This window comes from Bombina bombina, chromosome 1 (assembly GCF_027579735.1).
Source record: "Bombina bombina isolate aBomBom1 chromosome 1, aBomBom1.pri, whole genome shotgun sequence".
NCBI classification, from domain to species: domain Eukaryota; kingdom Metazoa; phylum Chordata; class Amphibia; order Anura; family Bombinatoridae; genus Bombina; species Bombina bombina.
Window position 1 is genome coordinate 1128614589 of NC_069499.1, and position 13535 is coordinate 1128628123.

The window sequence follows — 13535 nt, forward strand, 5'->3', positions numbered from 1 at the left end:
TTTTTAAACAGTTTTATACTGGATTTTTATATCAGTACCTGTGCATCTTATTCTTTATAGTAGTGTCTATTACATGCAGTTATATGAAAATGAGTGTATACTGTCCCTTTAACTTTGGTAGAACCAGCATCAGGCAACGTCTGTTCGTTAGTAGATTTTGATCCAGGGTCGGGATGAGACATCTTGCAATATGTAATAGAAAAAACAACATATAAAGCAAAATGATCAAATTCCTTAAATGACAGTTTCAGGAATGGGAAAGAATGCAAAAAAATAAGCTTCTAGCAACCAGAAGCAATGAAGAGAAATGTTTAAATAATGTGAGCAAAAGAGACGCCCCATATTTTTGGCGCAAAAAATGTCTAAATACGCATGCGTAATAGAATACAACTTCCGGTAAAAAATTACTGTGCCGGAAGTGATGAAAATTTTTAGCGCCAAAAAAAGAACGCGCCAAAAAATATCGAAATAAAAAGGAACATTTCCCGCCCCCGCGAGCTTAACAGCACGCAGGAAAAAATGGCCAAATGAAAAATTTTTCAAGGTAAGAAAAAAGAATTAAATGCATTGTACCAATAATGAAACTGACAGTCTGAAAATAAGGAATACCGTTTATCCTGAATCAAGGCAAATATAAGTTTATAGACATATATTTAGAACTTTACATATAAAGTGCCCAACCATAGCGCAGAGTGTCACAAAGAATAAGACATACTTACCCCAGGACACTCCTCCACATAAAGCGAATAGCCAAACCAGTACTGAAACAAGAATCAGTAGAGGTAATGGTATATAAGAGTATATCGTCGATCTGAAAAGGGAGGTAGGAGAAGAAATCTCTACGACCGATAACATAGAACCTATGAAATAGATCCCCTAGAGGTAGACCATTGTTCTCGATTAGGTAATACTCTCTTCACATCCCTCTGACATTCGCTGCAATCTGAGAGAAAAACCGGGCTTCAACCTGTTGTGAAGCGCATATCAACCTAGAATCTAAGCACAAACTTACTTCACCACCTCCACGGGAGGCAAAGTTTGTAAAACTGAATTGTGAGTGTGGTGAGGGGTGTATTTATAGGCATTTTAAGGTTTGGGAAACTTTGCCCCTCCTGGTAGGAATGTATATCCCATACGTCACTAGCTCATGGACTCTTGCTAATTACATGAAAGAAAAGGTAAAGTGTATGTGTATATTTCAAAACAGGGATTATATTTGTATCTAGTATGACACAAAAACAATACACAGACAATTATTTTGCAACTCACTTAATATATATTTTGACTTGCAAACACTGTTTTATTAAAGGGACAGTCAACACCAGAATTTGTGTTGTTTAAAAAGATAGATAATACCTTTATTACCCATTCCCCAGTTTTGCATAACCAACACAGTTATAATAATGTGTTTAACCTCTGTAATTACCTTGTATCTAAGCCTCTGCAGACTGCCCCCTTATTTCAGTTATTTTGACAGACATGCATTTTAGCCAATCAGTGCTCACTCCTCGGTAAATGCACGTGCGTGAGCTCAATGTTATCTATATGAAACACATTAACTAATGACCTCTAGTGGTGAGAAACTGTCAAAATGCTTTCAGATTAGAGGCGGCCTTCAAGGTCTAAGAAATTAGCTTATGAACCTCCTAGGTTTAGCTTTTAACTAAGAATACTAAGAAAACAAATCAAAATTGGTGATAAAAGTAAATTGGAAAGTTGTTTAAAATGACATGCCCTATTTGAATCATGAACACTTTTTTTGGACTTGACTGTCCCTTTAAGTACATAGAGAGAACTAAGAGGATTCAAGAGCATAAACAAAAAACCCAGATTTATACACATCAGTTTGCAAACATTTTAGGAGTTTTCATTCTTTTTATGTAACTCAGGTAATGATTCAGGCTGTGGATCATGACTCAGATTCTGAGTAAAAAAAAAAAAAAAAAAGTAAAATGGATTTTTCACTTACAGACTAGAATTCCAGGACGTTTAAATGTGAATAATGACGTAAATTTATTTGTGAGGTAAAGTATATAATTCATTTGGAAATGAAATACATTTGTATTCAAGTAGCATTACTTTGTATAAATTATAAGTAGTACAGTTGTAGTACAAGACTGTTGGGGGTTTTAATCAAGGAGATCCAGGTGTTGGACATTTGAATAGAAGGCATATATTGGCTATACACAGTACTTCCCTTTAAGCAGTGATCAAGTGCAGTGGTTTCGCATGAAACGTGTATGCAGGGAAGATCTGTGCCCTCCGTTCTGGTCATTCCTGTGTGGTTCTGTTTTTATTATGTTTTTAATGCAGTATGAATAAACAAGGCATGTTTTAAGTCTGCCTGCTTGGATCTACTTTCTCTACAGGACTTGGTTTTGAGAGTTTACCGGTCCAAAATGCTCAGGTGCTCAAGGTCCACCTTCCAATAGGACAATGACCCTACGCACGAACCCAAGACAATGCAAGAGTATCTTAGGGACAACTCTGTGAATATCCTTGAGACTTGAACCCAATCGAACATCTCATGAGATATGAAAGTGTTTGTTTATTTATGGTCCACATTAAACTTAAGAGTTGTTATTCTCTGTGTTTATGAGGAGTTTCTATTTACACACCCAGCTATAAATTTTGTTTTATCTTTGGTATTTTTATTCCTGGCAATAAAAAACTGATTTTAACCTATATATTAGTCTGGTGGTTAGTGTAATAGACTCCCTATCAGTAACCTAAGGGCACTCCAGCCCTCCTTCTCATATTCATCCCCCAGTTCAAGTCACAGTGAGCCGGTGCCATTGGGATCGATGTTCCAATGATTCAGTGCAATTGGACTCCAGTGCTATCAGGAAGTGGTGAGGACTTCACTGTACCAGCCAGCTGGTTTTCTGCAGAATACCAGCCTGCCCCTACGGGCACAACAGAGTGCCATCTCTTTTGTGAGTACCCTGTGTTTGTCCATATCTGGATTTTTGGTTTCTACTTCTTATTGATCTACATATGTGGCACCTTTGTTTTTGTCTTTGTCTTATTATCATGAGATATGAAAGTGTTTGTTTATTTATGGTCCACATTAAACTTAAGAGAGCTTGAGAGGATCTGCAGAGAAGAATGGCAGAAAGGTTCCAAATTGGGGTGTGGAAAGCTTGTCATATCATGCCCAAAAAGACTTGAGGCTGTAATCGCTGCCAAAGGTGCTTCAGTACTGAGTTAATTATCTGAATACTTATGTCAATGTGATATTTCAGTTTTGTGTGTTTGTGTGTGTGTGTGTATATATATATATATATATATATGTATATATGCTATATACCTATTAACCCCTAAACCAAGGCCCTCCCGCATCGCAAATAGTGATGTAGCGAACCTAAAATTTTCGGTTCGCAAACGGCGGACTCAAACTTCTGGTATTGTTCGCGAACGCGCGAACCGCCATTGAATTCAATAGGCAGGCAAACTTTAAAACCTACAAGGACTCTTTCTGGCCACAATAGTGATGGAAAAGTTGTTTCAAGGGTACTAACACCTGGACTGTTGCATGCTGGAGGGGGATCCCTGGCAAAACTCCCATGGAAAATTCTGCTTTTAAGCCATAATGGGTCTAAATCAACTAACATTCCCAAAGTGGCTGTCTCAAAACATCCCGGGCAGAAGATAGATTGATAGTGATAGATAGGATAGATATACATAGATTGATAGTTAGATAGAATCGATAGAAGAGAAATAGATAGATTTGTTAGATATATAATTACCCTAATAAATTCTAATAATCAAACATGCGTTCTTGGACCCAACTAGCTTGTGTCAATTAGTACTTTTCTTAGCACTTTAATCCCTGTTCCCCCCCCCCCCATCGGGGGAGTTCTATATGGCCTGCCAGATTACCCTGAAAAATTATAATAATAAGACATATGGTCTGCTACCTATTTTAACGAGGTTGTGTTTTAAGTACTACCATTCTTAGCACTTTAATCTCTGTAACTCCCCTTATTTGGTGAGGTCTATACGGCCTGGATGATTACCCATACAAAATATAATAATAAGACATCTGCTCTTGGTCTGCGACCCATGGTAACTATGTTGTGTTAATTAGTAATGTCCTTCGCATTTTAATAGCTGTTACTCATACTCACCCTATCGGTGGAGGTCTATATGGCCTGCATGATTACCCTTACAAAATATAACAACCAAACATATGCTCTGGGACCCATGGTAAGTAGGTTGTGTTAAGTAGTACTGTTCTTTGCATTTTCATACCTGTTACAACACCAAATGGTGGCAGGTCTATCTGGCCTTCATGATTAGCTGCACCCAAACCCAAAAAAAAGCTGAGTGGTCTTAGACTAACACCCATGGCTAACTCGGTTGTTTCAATTAGTACTATTCTTAGCACTTTCATCCCTGTTACGGGCGGTCTACATGGCCATCATGATTAGCCGAACAAAATACTATAATCCAACCTTTGCTCAGTCTTCATAGGCCCTTCATTGTCTGTATTTTGATTGTACAGTTCTTATTATTTTTATAGCTGATACAACACCGAATGGTGGCAGCTCTATATGGCCTGCATGATTAGCCGCACCCAATACAAAAATAAATCCAAGCGGTCTTGGATTAACACCCATGGCTAACTCTGTTGTTTCAAGTAGTACTATTCTTAGCACTTTCATCTCATCATCCCTGTTACTTCCAGGACTCTCGGTGGTGGTGGTCTACATGGCCATCATGATTAGCCTAACCAAAAACTACAATCCAACCTTGGCTCAGTCTTCCTAAGGCCCTTCATTGGCTGTATTTTGGTAGTACTGTTCTTATTAGTTTAATATCTGATATGACACCGAATGTTGTCAGCTCTATATGGCCTGCATGAATAGCCGCACCCAAAGCCAAAAAAAAGCCAAGCGGTTTTGCACTAACACCCATGGCTAACTCTGTTGTTTCAAGTTCTACTATTCTTAGCTCTTTCATCTCATCATCCCTGTTACTTCCAGGACTCTCGGTGGTGGTGGTCTACATGGCCATCATGATTAGCCTAACCAAATACTACAATCCAACCTTGGCTCAGTCTTCCTAAGTCCCTTCATTGGCTCTATTTTGGTAGTACTGTTCTTATTAGTTTAATAGCTGATACGACACCGAATGTTGTCAGCTCTATATGGCCTGCATGAATAGCCTCACCCAAAGCCAAAAAAAAGCCAAGCGGTTTTGCACTAACACCCATGGCTAACTCTGTTGTTTCAAGTTCTACTATTCTTAGCTCTTTCATCTCATCATCCCTGTTACTTCCAGGACTCTCGGTGGTGGTGGTCTACATGGCCATCATGATTAGCCTAACCAAATACTACAATCCAACCTTGGCTCAGTCTTCCTAAGGCCCTTCATTGGCTCTATTTTGGTAGTACTGTTCTTATTAGTTTAATAGCTGATACGACACCGAATGTTGTCAGCTCTATATGGCCTGCATGAATAGCCGCACCCAAAGCCAAAAAAAAGCCAAGCGGTTTTGCACTAACACCCATGGCTAACTCTGTTGTTTCAAGTTCTACTATTCTTAGCTCTTTCATCTCATCATCCCTGTTACTTCCAGGACTCTCGGTGGTGGTGGTCTACATGGCCATCATGATTAGCCTAACCAAATACTACAATCCAACCTTGGCTCAGTCTTCCTAAGGCCCTTCATTGGCTGTATTTTGGTAGTACTGTCATCCTTTTGAATAATAGATTACAGGAAAGGCATTGATTTTAGAATCCCAGAGATCATTTTTATGACCCGTGAAATAAAAAAAAAATTCATTAGATACCCGTTACACAATTATTTATCCTCAGGCCTTTTTAATACGAGGGTCCCGGAGCCTCAAACGAAACAACAGCATGAAAGAGGAGATATGTCATCCTTTTGAATAATAGATTACAGGAAAGGCATTGATTTTAGAAACCCACAGATCATTATTTGCAACCGTGAAATTAGAAAAAAACATTGATTACACACCCGTGACACTTATTTATGCTCAGGCCTTTTTAATACGAGGGTCCCGGAGCCTCAAACGAAACAACAGCATGAAAGAGGAGATATGTCATCCTTTTGAATAAAAGATTACAGTAAAGGCATTGATTTTAGAAAACCACAGATCATTATTTGCAACCGTGAAATTAGAAAAAAACATTGATTACACACACGCCTGATAGAACATACTATTAGATTACACTAGAAAAATGATTGAAATTTTGGGGGGGAAAATAAAAAAAAGGTTAAACACATATGAGTCGTGGCTCATAGACTAGGGAGGGCAGCAAGTAAACACAGTAGGCTCTCTATGTCAGCAAAACACACAGGCCGGATAGAAAATTATATTATATTACACTAGCAAACAAATTTAAACTTTTTTTTTTATATATTAAAATTAAGGTGAAAGAAAAATAGATGAGTGCTGGGTGGCTGCCTGGCACAGACCAATTAACCAAAAGACTGAAAAAAAAAAGAGGTATATTAATGCTGAGTGAGCCTGACAGACACAGGCATGATAGTAAATGTAATTAGATTACACTAGCGAAATATATATATATATATATATTTTTTTTTAATTTAAAATAATGTTATAAACGGATATTAACACTGGTGGCTGCTGGCTGGCACAGAGCAATGAACCAGAGTATATGCTGTGTGACACTGGCCTAATAGAAAATGAAAAAAAATGACACTAGAAAAATAATTATATTTTTGGGTTAGTTAAATTTAAACTAATGTTGTTAGGGAGATATCAGTGGTGGCAGTAGTCACAGCATATGCTGTGAGCCTTAAACACACAGCTGAAAGCCAGGCAAATGCTAATAAAAAAAAAAACGGAAAAAAAAAAACGGCACGAAATATAGCCCTAAAAAGGGCTTTTTGGGGTGCTGTGCTTGCAGCAGAGATGAGTGGAGTCCTTCTGGACTGTAAATACACTAGCCTAGCTATGTTTTTCCTATTAATGTCAGGAGCAAAAACACAACACGTCCTCTCATTAAAAAAGCAAGGTCGTTATGAGTCTAAAATGGCGGATTCCGAGTAGCTGGGAGTGTCTGTGAGGGAGTGTCTGATGTTGATTGGCTCTAATGTGTCAGGCGGCTGTGACATAAAGGGTCAAAGTTTCCACAATGATGACACATAGGGGCGGACCATGTGTTCGCCCACAAACGCGAACGCGAACAATCTATGTTCGCTGTGAACCGTTCGCGGGCGAACAGTTCGGGACATCACTAATCGCAAACACTTCATTTTTTTTAATCCCTAATCTTTCGAACCGGACATCACCGCCACTATAATAAATATATTAACCCCTAAACCGCCGCACTCCCGCCTCGCAAATATTAGTTAAATATTATTAACCCCTAATCTGCCGTCCCTAACATCGCTGACGCCTACCTACATTTATTAACCCCTAATCTTCTGCCCCCAATGTCGCCACAACCTACCTACATTTATTAACCCCTAATCTGCCGCACCCAACGTCGCCGCAACTATACTAAAGTTATTAACCCCTAAATCTAAGTCTAACCATAACCCCCCCCTAACTTAAATATAATTTAAATAAATTTAAATAAAAATTACTATAATTAACAAAATTATTCCTATTTAAAACTAAATACTTACCTATAAAATAAACCCTAAGATAGCTACAATATAAATAATAGTTACATTGTAGCTATCTTAGGGTTTATTTTTATTTTACAGGCAAGTTTGTATTTATTTTAACTAGGTAGAATAGTTATTAAATAGTTATTAACTATTTAATAACTACCTAGCTAAAATAATTACAAAAGTACCTGTAAGATAAATCCTAACATAAGTTACAATAACACCTAACACTACACTATAATTAAATGACTTACCTAAATTAAATACAATTAAAAAAAAATAGCTAAAGTACAAAAAACAAACAAACACTAAATTACAGAAAATAATAAACAAATTACAAGATTTTTAAACTAATTACACCTAATCTAATCCCCCTAACAAAATAAAAAAGCCCCCCCCCCAAAATAAAAAAAGCCCTACCCTACACTAAATTACAAATAGACCTTAAAAGGGTCTTTTGCGGGGCATTGCCCCAAAGTAATCAGCTCTTTTACCTGTAAAAAAAAATTACAAATCCCCCCAACATTAAAACCCACCACCCACACAACCAACCCTACACTAAAATCCACCCAATACCCCCTTAAAAACCCTAACACTAACCCCTTGAAGATCACCTTACCAGGAGAAGTCTTCATCCAATCGGGCCGAAGTCCTCAACGAAGCCGGGAGAAGTCTTCATCCAAGCCGGGTGAAGTGGTCATCCTCCAGATGGGCAGAAGTCTTCATCCAGACAGCATCTTCTATCTTCATCCATCCGGCGCGGAGCGGGTCCATCTTCAAGACATGCGACGCGGAGCATCCTCTTCTTTTGACGTCTTCTTACTAAATGACGGTTCCTTTAAGTGACGTCATGCAAGATGGCATCCCTTCAATTCCGATTGGCTGATAGAATTCTATCAGCCAATCGGAATTAAGGTAGAAAAAATCCGATTGGCTGATGCAATCAGCCAATAGGATTGAGCTTGCATTCTATTTGCTGATTGGAACAGGTAGAAAAAAATCCTATTGGCTGATCCAGTCAGCCAATAGGATTGAGCTCACATTCTATTGGCTGTTCCAATCAGCCAATAGAATGTGAGCTCAATCCTATTGGCTGATTGGATCAGCCAATAGGATTGAACTTCAATCCTATTGGCTGATTGCATCAGCCAATAGGATTTTTTTCTACCTTAATTCCGATTGGCTGATAGAATTCTATCAGCCAATCGGAATTGAAGGGACACCATCTTGGATGACGTCATTTAAAGGAAACTTCATTCCAGAAGAGCCGTTGGATGAAGAGGATGCTCCGCGTTGGATGCCTCGAAGATGGACCCGCTCCGCGCCGGATGGATGAAGATAGAAGATGCCGTATGGATGAAGACTTCTGCCCGTCTGGAGGACGACCACTTTGCCCGGCTTGGATGAAGACTTCTCCCGGCTTCGTTGAGGACTTCGGCCTGGTTAGATGAAGACTTCTCACGGTAAGGTGATCTTCAAGGGGTTATTGTGTGGGTGGTGGGTTTTAATGTTGGGGGAGATTTGTCATTTTTTTTTACAGGTAAAAGAGCTGATTACTTTGGGGCAATGCCCCGCAAAAGGCGCTTTTAAGGTCTATTTGTAATTTAGTGTAGGGTAGGGCTTTTTTATTTTGGGGGGGCTTTTTTATTTGTTAGGGGGATTAGATTAGGTGTAATTAGTTTAAAAATCTTGTAATTTGTTTATTATTTTCTGTAATTTAGTGTTTTTTTTGTACTTTAGATAATTTAATTTAATTGTATTTAATTGCATTTAATTTATGGAAATAATTTAATTATAGTGTAGTGTTAGGTGTAATTGTAACTTAGGTTAGGTTTTATTTTACAGGTACTTTTGTATTTATTTTATCTAGGTAGTTATTAAATAGTTAATAACTATTAAATAACTATTGTACCTAGTTAAAAGAAATACAAACTTGCCTGTAAGATAAAAATAAACCCTAAGTTAGCTACAATGTAGCTATTAATTATATTGTAGCTAGCTTAGGGTTTATTTTATAGGTAAGTATTTCGTTTTAAATAGGAATAATTTAGTTAATGATAGTAATTTATATTTCAATTTCTTTTAATTATATTTAAGTTGGGGGTGTTAGGTTTAGGGGTTAATAACTTTAATAAGGTGGCGGTGACGTTGGGGGCGGCAGATTAGGGGTTAATAAATGTAGGTAGCTGTTGGTGATGTTAGGGCCGGCAGATTAGGGGTTAATAATATTTAACTAATGTTTGCAAGGTGGGAGTGTGGCGGTTTAGGGGTTAATATGTTTATTATAGAGGCGGCGACAATGGGGGCAGCAGATAAGGGGTTAAAAAGTGTAGGTAGGTTGCGGTGACATTGGGGGCGGCAGATTAGGGGTTAATAAATATAATGTAGGTGTCGGCGATGTTAGGGGCAGCAGATTAGAGGTTCATAAGTACAATGTAGGTGGCTGCGGTGTTCGGAGTGGCAGATTAGGGGTTAATAATTATAATATAGGTGTCTGTGATGTCGGGGGCGGCAGATTAGGGGTTAATAAGTGTAAGATTAGGGGTTTTTAGACTTGGGGTTCATGTTAGGGTGTTAGGTGTAGACATAAAATGTATTTCCCTATAGGAATCAATGGGGCTGCGTTAATGAGTTTTACGCTGCTTTTTTGCAGATGTTAGGCTTTTTTTCAGCCGGCTCTCCCCATTGATTCCTATGGGGAAATCGTGCATGACCACGTTACACCAGCTCACCGCTAACGTAAGCAGCGCTGGTATTGGAGTGCGATAATGAGCAAAATTTTGCTCAACGCTCACTTCTTGTCTGGTTTGTAAAAACCCGTAATACCAGCACTGTCTGTAAGTGAGCGGTGAGCATAAACTGCTCGTTAGCACCGCACAGCCTCTAACGCAAAATTCGTAATCTACGTGTATGTGAGTCAAACAAAACTTAGTGTAATAAGCTAACCGTCACGATCTAACGTAAGGAATAAAAATGCATCATGTCCATAAATCATATTTAAACCACATTGCTACGGGGGCGGGGTAAGAACTCCGATATTGACATTTACTCCGCCTTGTCCAATTGCCACACAATACATAACGGTCCACTCCCAACAATGCTGAGTGTACATTCTAAAATAAACAAAGGGGAGGGACACCGGACACATTTACCTACAAAGTGCAATAAGAAAGGTGGTACCCCAACACCGGCACTTATCTGACCGTTTCCAATCACAACTCAACAATAAACACACCCACCAAAATATGCACCATATTCCTCACCTCACGAACTGCCCATCTCCGGGCTAAGTGTGAAATAAAAAGACTAAAAATGAATAAATATTGAATAAAAATTGTAATCTGCCTCATATCCATACATCGTAACAAGTGGGAGTAAATACCTCTATACGCCCACTATCCCCATCCAATGACCGCGAAATAGGGAAAGAACACCAACTAGCGGGTCTGAAATCATCAACCTTCCTATTCATCACAATTTAGTGAATAAACCATGAAACCCTCACCTAGAGAGGGAATCAAAACACCATGGCTCCATAAGTGGCATATTAGTGAAGTCACAGAAAAGACACCAGTATGAACAGAAAAAATACAAGAAGACATTTGAATAGAAGGCATATATTGGCTATACACAGTACTTTCCTTTAAACAATGATCAAGTGCAGTGATTTTGCATGAAACGCATATGCAGGGAAGATATGTGCCCTGCGTTGTGGTCATTCATGTGTGGTTCTGTTTTGATTGTTTTTAATGAAGTATGAATAAACAAGGCATGTTTTAAGTCTGTCTGCTTGGATCTACTTTCTCTACAGGACTTGATTTTGAGAGTTTTCCGGTCCAGAGTGCTTAGGACCTCAAGGTCCACCTTCAAATATGACAATGACCCTACGCACGAACCCCAGACAATGTAAGAGTATCTTAGGGACAACTCTGTGAATGTCCTTGAGTTAGAAGTCAGACTTGAACCCAATCGAACATCTCATGAGATATGAAAATGTTTGTTTACTGATGGTCCCCATTAAACGAGAGAGAGAGAGAGAGAGAGAGAGATCATATAGATTACTGCATATGATCTCTAAATGAAAATTGCAATGTTTTGAAATTTATAAGAATAACTCTAGAATGAAAGGGTTTGAAATAGGTCTATATATGATTTATGGACATGATGAATTTAATTCATTACGTTAGATTATGACGGTTAGCTTATTACACTAAGTTTTGTTTGACTCATATAGTGATTGGAAGCATGTATTTTGCTCGCTACAGGCTGTGACTCACGATGACTAGGTATTTATTGTCAACGGGTTAGTCTTGGGTTGGAACACTGTGACATCATACCCATGACTGGGCGGTGATTGGCTGACTGTGTGCTTGCCATGACATACAGAGTTTTGTATATTGATTGAAGGTGCATATGATACGTGACCGACCGCTGATCGTTGTCCACTGTCCCCTTAGGACTGGGGGCCCTGAGGCTAGTTTTATTTTGACTGTTTGATTCTTATTTTAGTTTATAATTCTATTATAAGCATGCTATTCTCTATGACATGTACTCAGCAACCAATGAGATTTATGTATAATAGGGATGTGTACTCAGAATGGCCTGGATTGGCCTATTTTTATGGGAGGGTGTTAGGGGCCTTTGGAAGGCAGTTTTTTTCACTTTATAATTGTCAGAGGAAGGGACTGTGTCTGGTCCCGAAACGTCACAGTACGCAATAAAGAGTTTTTGTTGACTTGGCTATCTAAAGACCAGTGAGTGCTTATTTTTATTCTACTATTCTTCAATAGCACCCTGGCAGTTGGTGTGAGACAGTGGGAGTGCATACACACTTTGTTGCTATATATAGATATAGATATACCAAGTAGCATGTTGAGCCTCTTTTAGCCTTCAAAATAGCCTGAATTTGTCTAGGCATGGATTCAAAAAGATGCTAAAATTATTATAGAGATATGGTTTACCATGCAGACATGAGTCTGTCATGCAAATAACCCTTTCTGGCTCATCCCAAAGATGTTCAATAGGCTTGAGATCTGGGGACTGAGCGGGTAACTGCAGCAAAGAAAAGTCATTGTCATGTTCCAGGAACCATCCAGTGATGCAGGCTTTGTGCATTATCCTGCTGGAAGTAACCATCTGCCTGAGGGTTAACCTTTCAACATGAACAGATGGACTTGGTCAGCAAGAATGTTTACGTATGCAGTGGCATTCAGACGTGAATCTAGGGGTATCAATGGACCCAATGTGTGCCAGGAAAACATTCCCCACACCATAACACTGCCCCCACCACCTTTCACAGTTTTCATCAGACATGATGGGTCCATAGATTCATGCTGTTTTCGCCAAATTTGAAGCCTGCCATCAACATCACGCACTAGGAACTTTGACTCATCAGAACAAGCAGCCTTTTTCCAGTCTGTGATGGCCCATTGCTGTTCTTCTCTGATAACAATGGCACCCGACGTGGTCGTTGGCTGGTGTAGCCCATCCTCGACAAGGTGCGCCTAGTGGTGCATTGCAATATGTTTTTCTCTGCACCAAGGTTGAATTCTGATGTGATTTGTAAAATTGTTGCCTGTCTGTTTGCTTGCACAAGTCTAGCCATCCATCTCTGGCCTCTCTAATCAACGAGTGTTTTTCTTCTACATGACTGCCACTGACTGGATGTTTTTTGTTCATTGCGCCATTCTGAATACAAAACTATATGACCTAGTGCCAAGAGATAACACCTATAGCTCCAAACGTGTGGTACCTAGCTGACCAGTAGTGAGATATAGTTAAATAGTGGTGTTCAGAGCGCCTAACGTGGGAAGGCTAAGGTGAATAGTTCTTATAAATGGGGATCTGTCTAATGAGATGCCATAAGAATAAATCAGTATTCAAATATACATTTAATAGATAGATACAATTTGAAACAAATTAA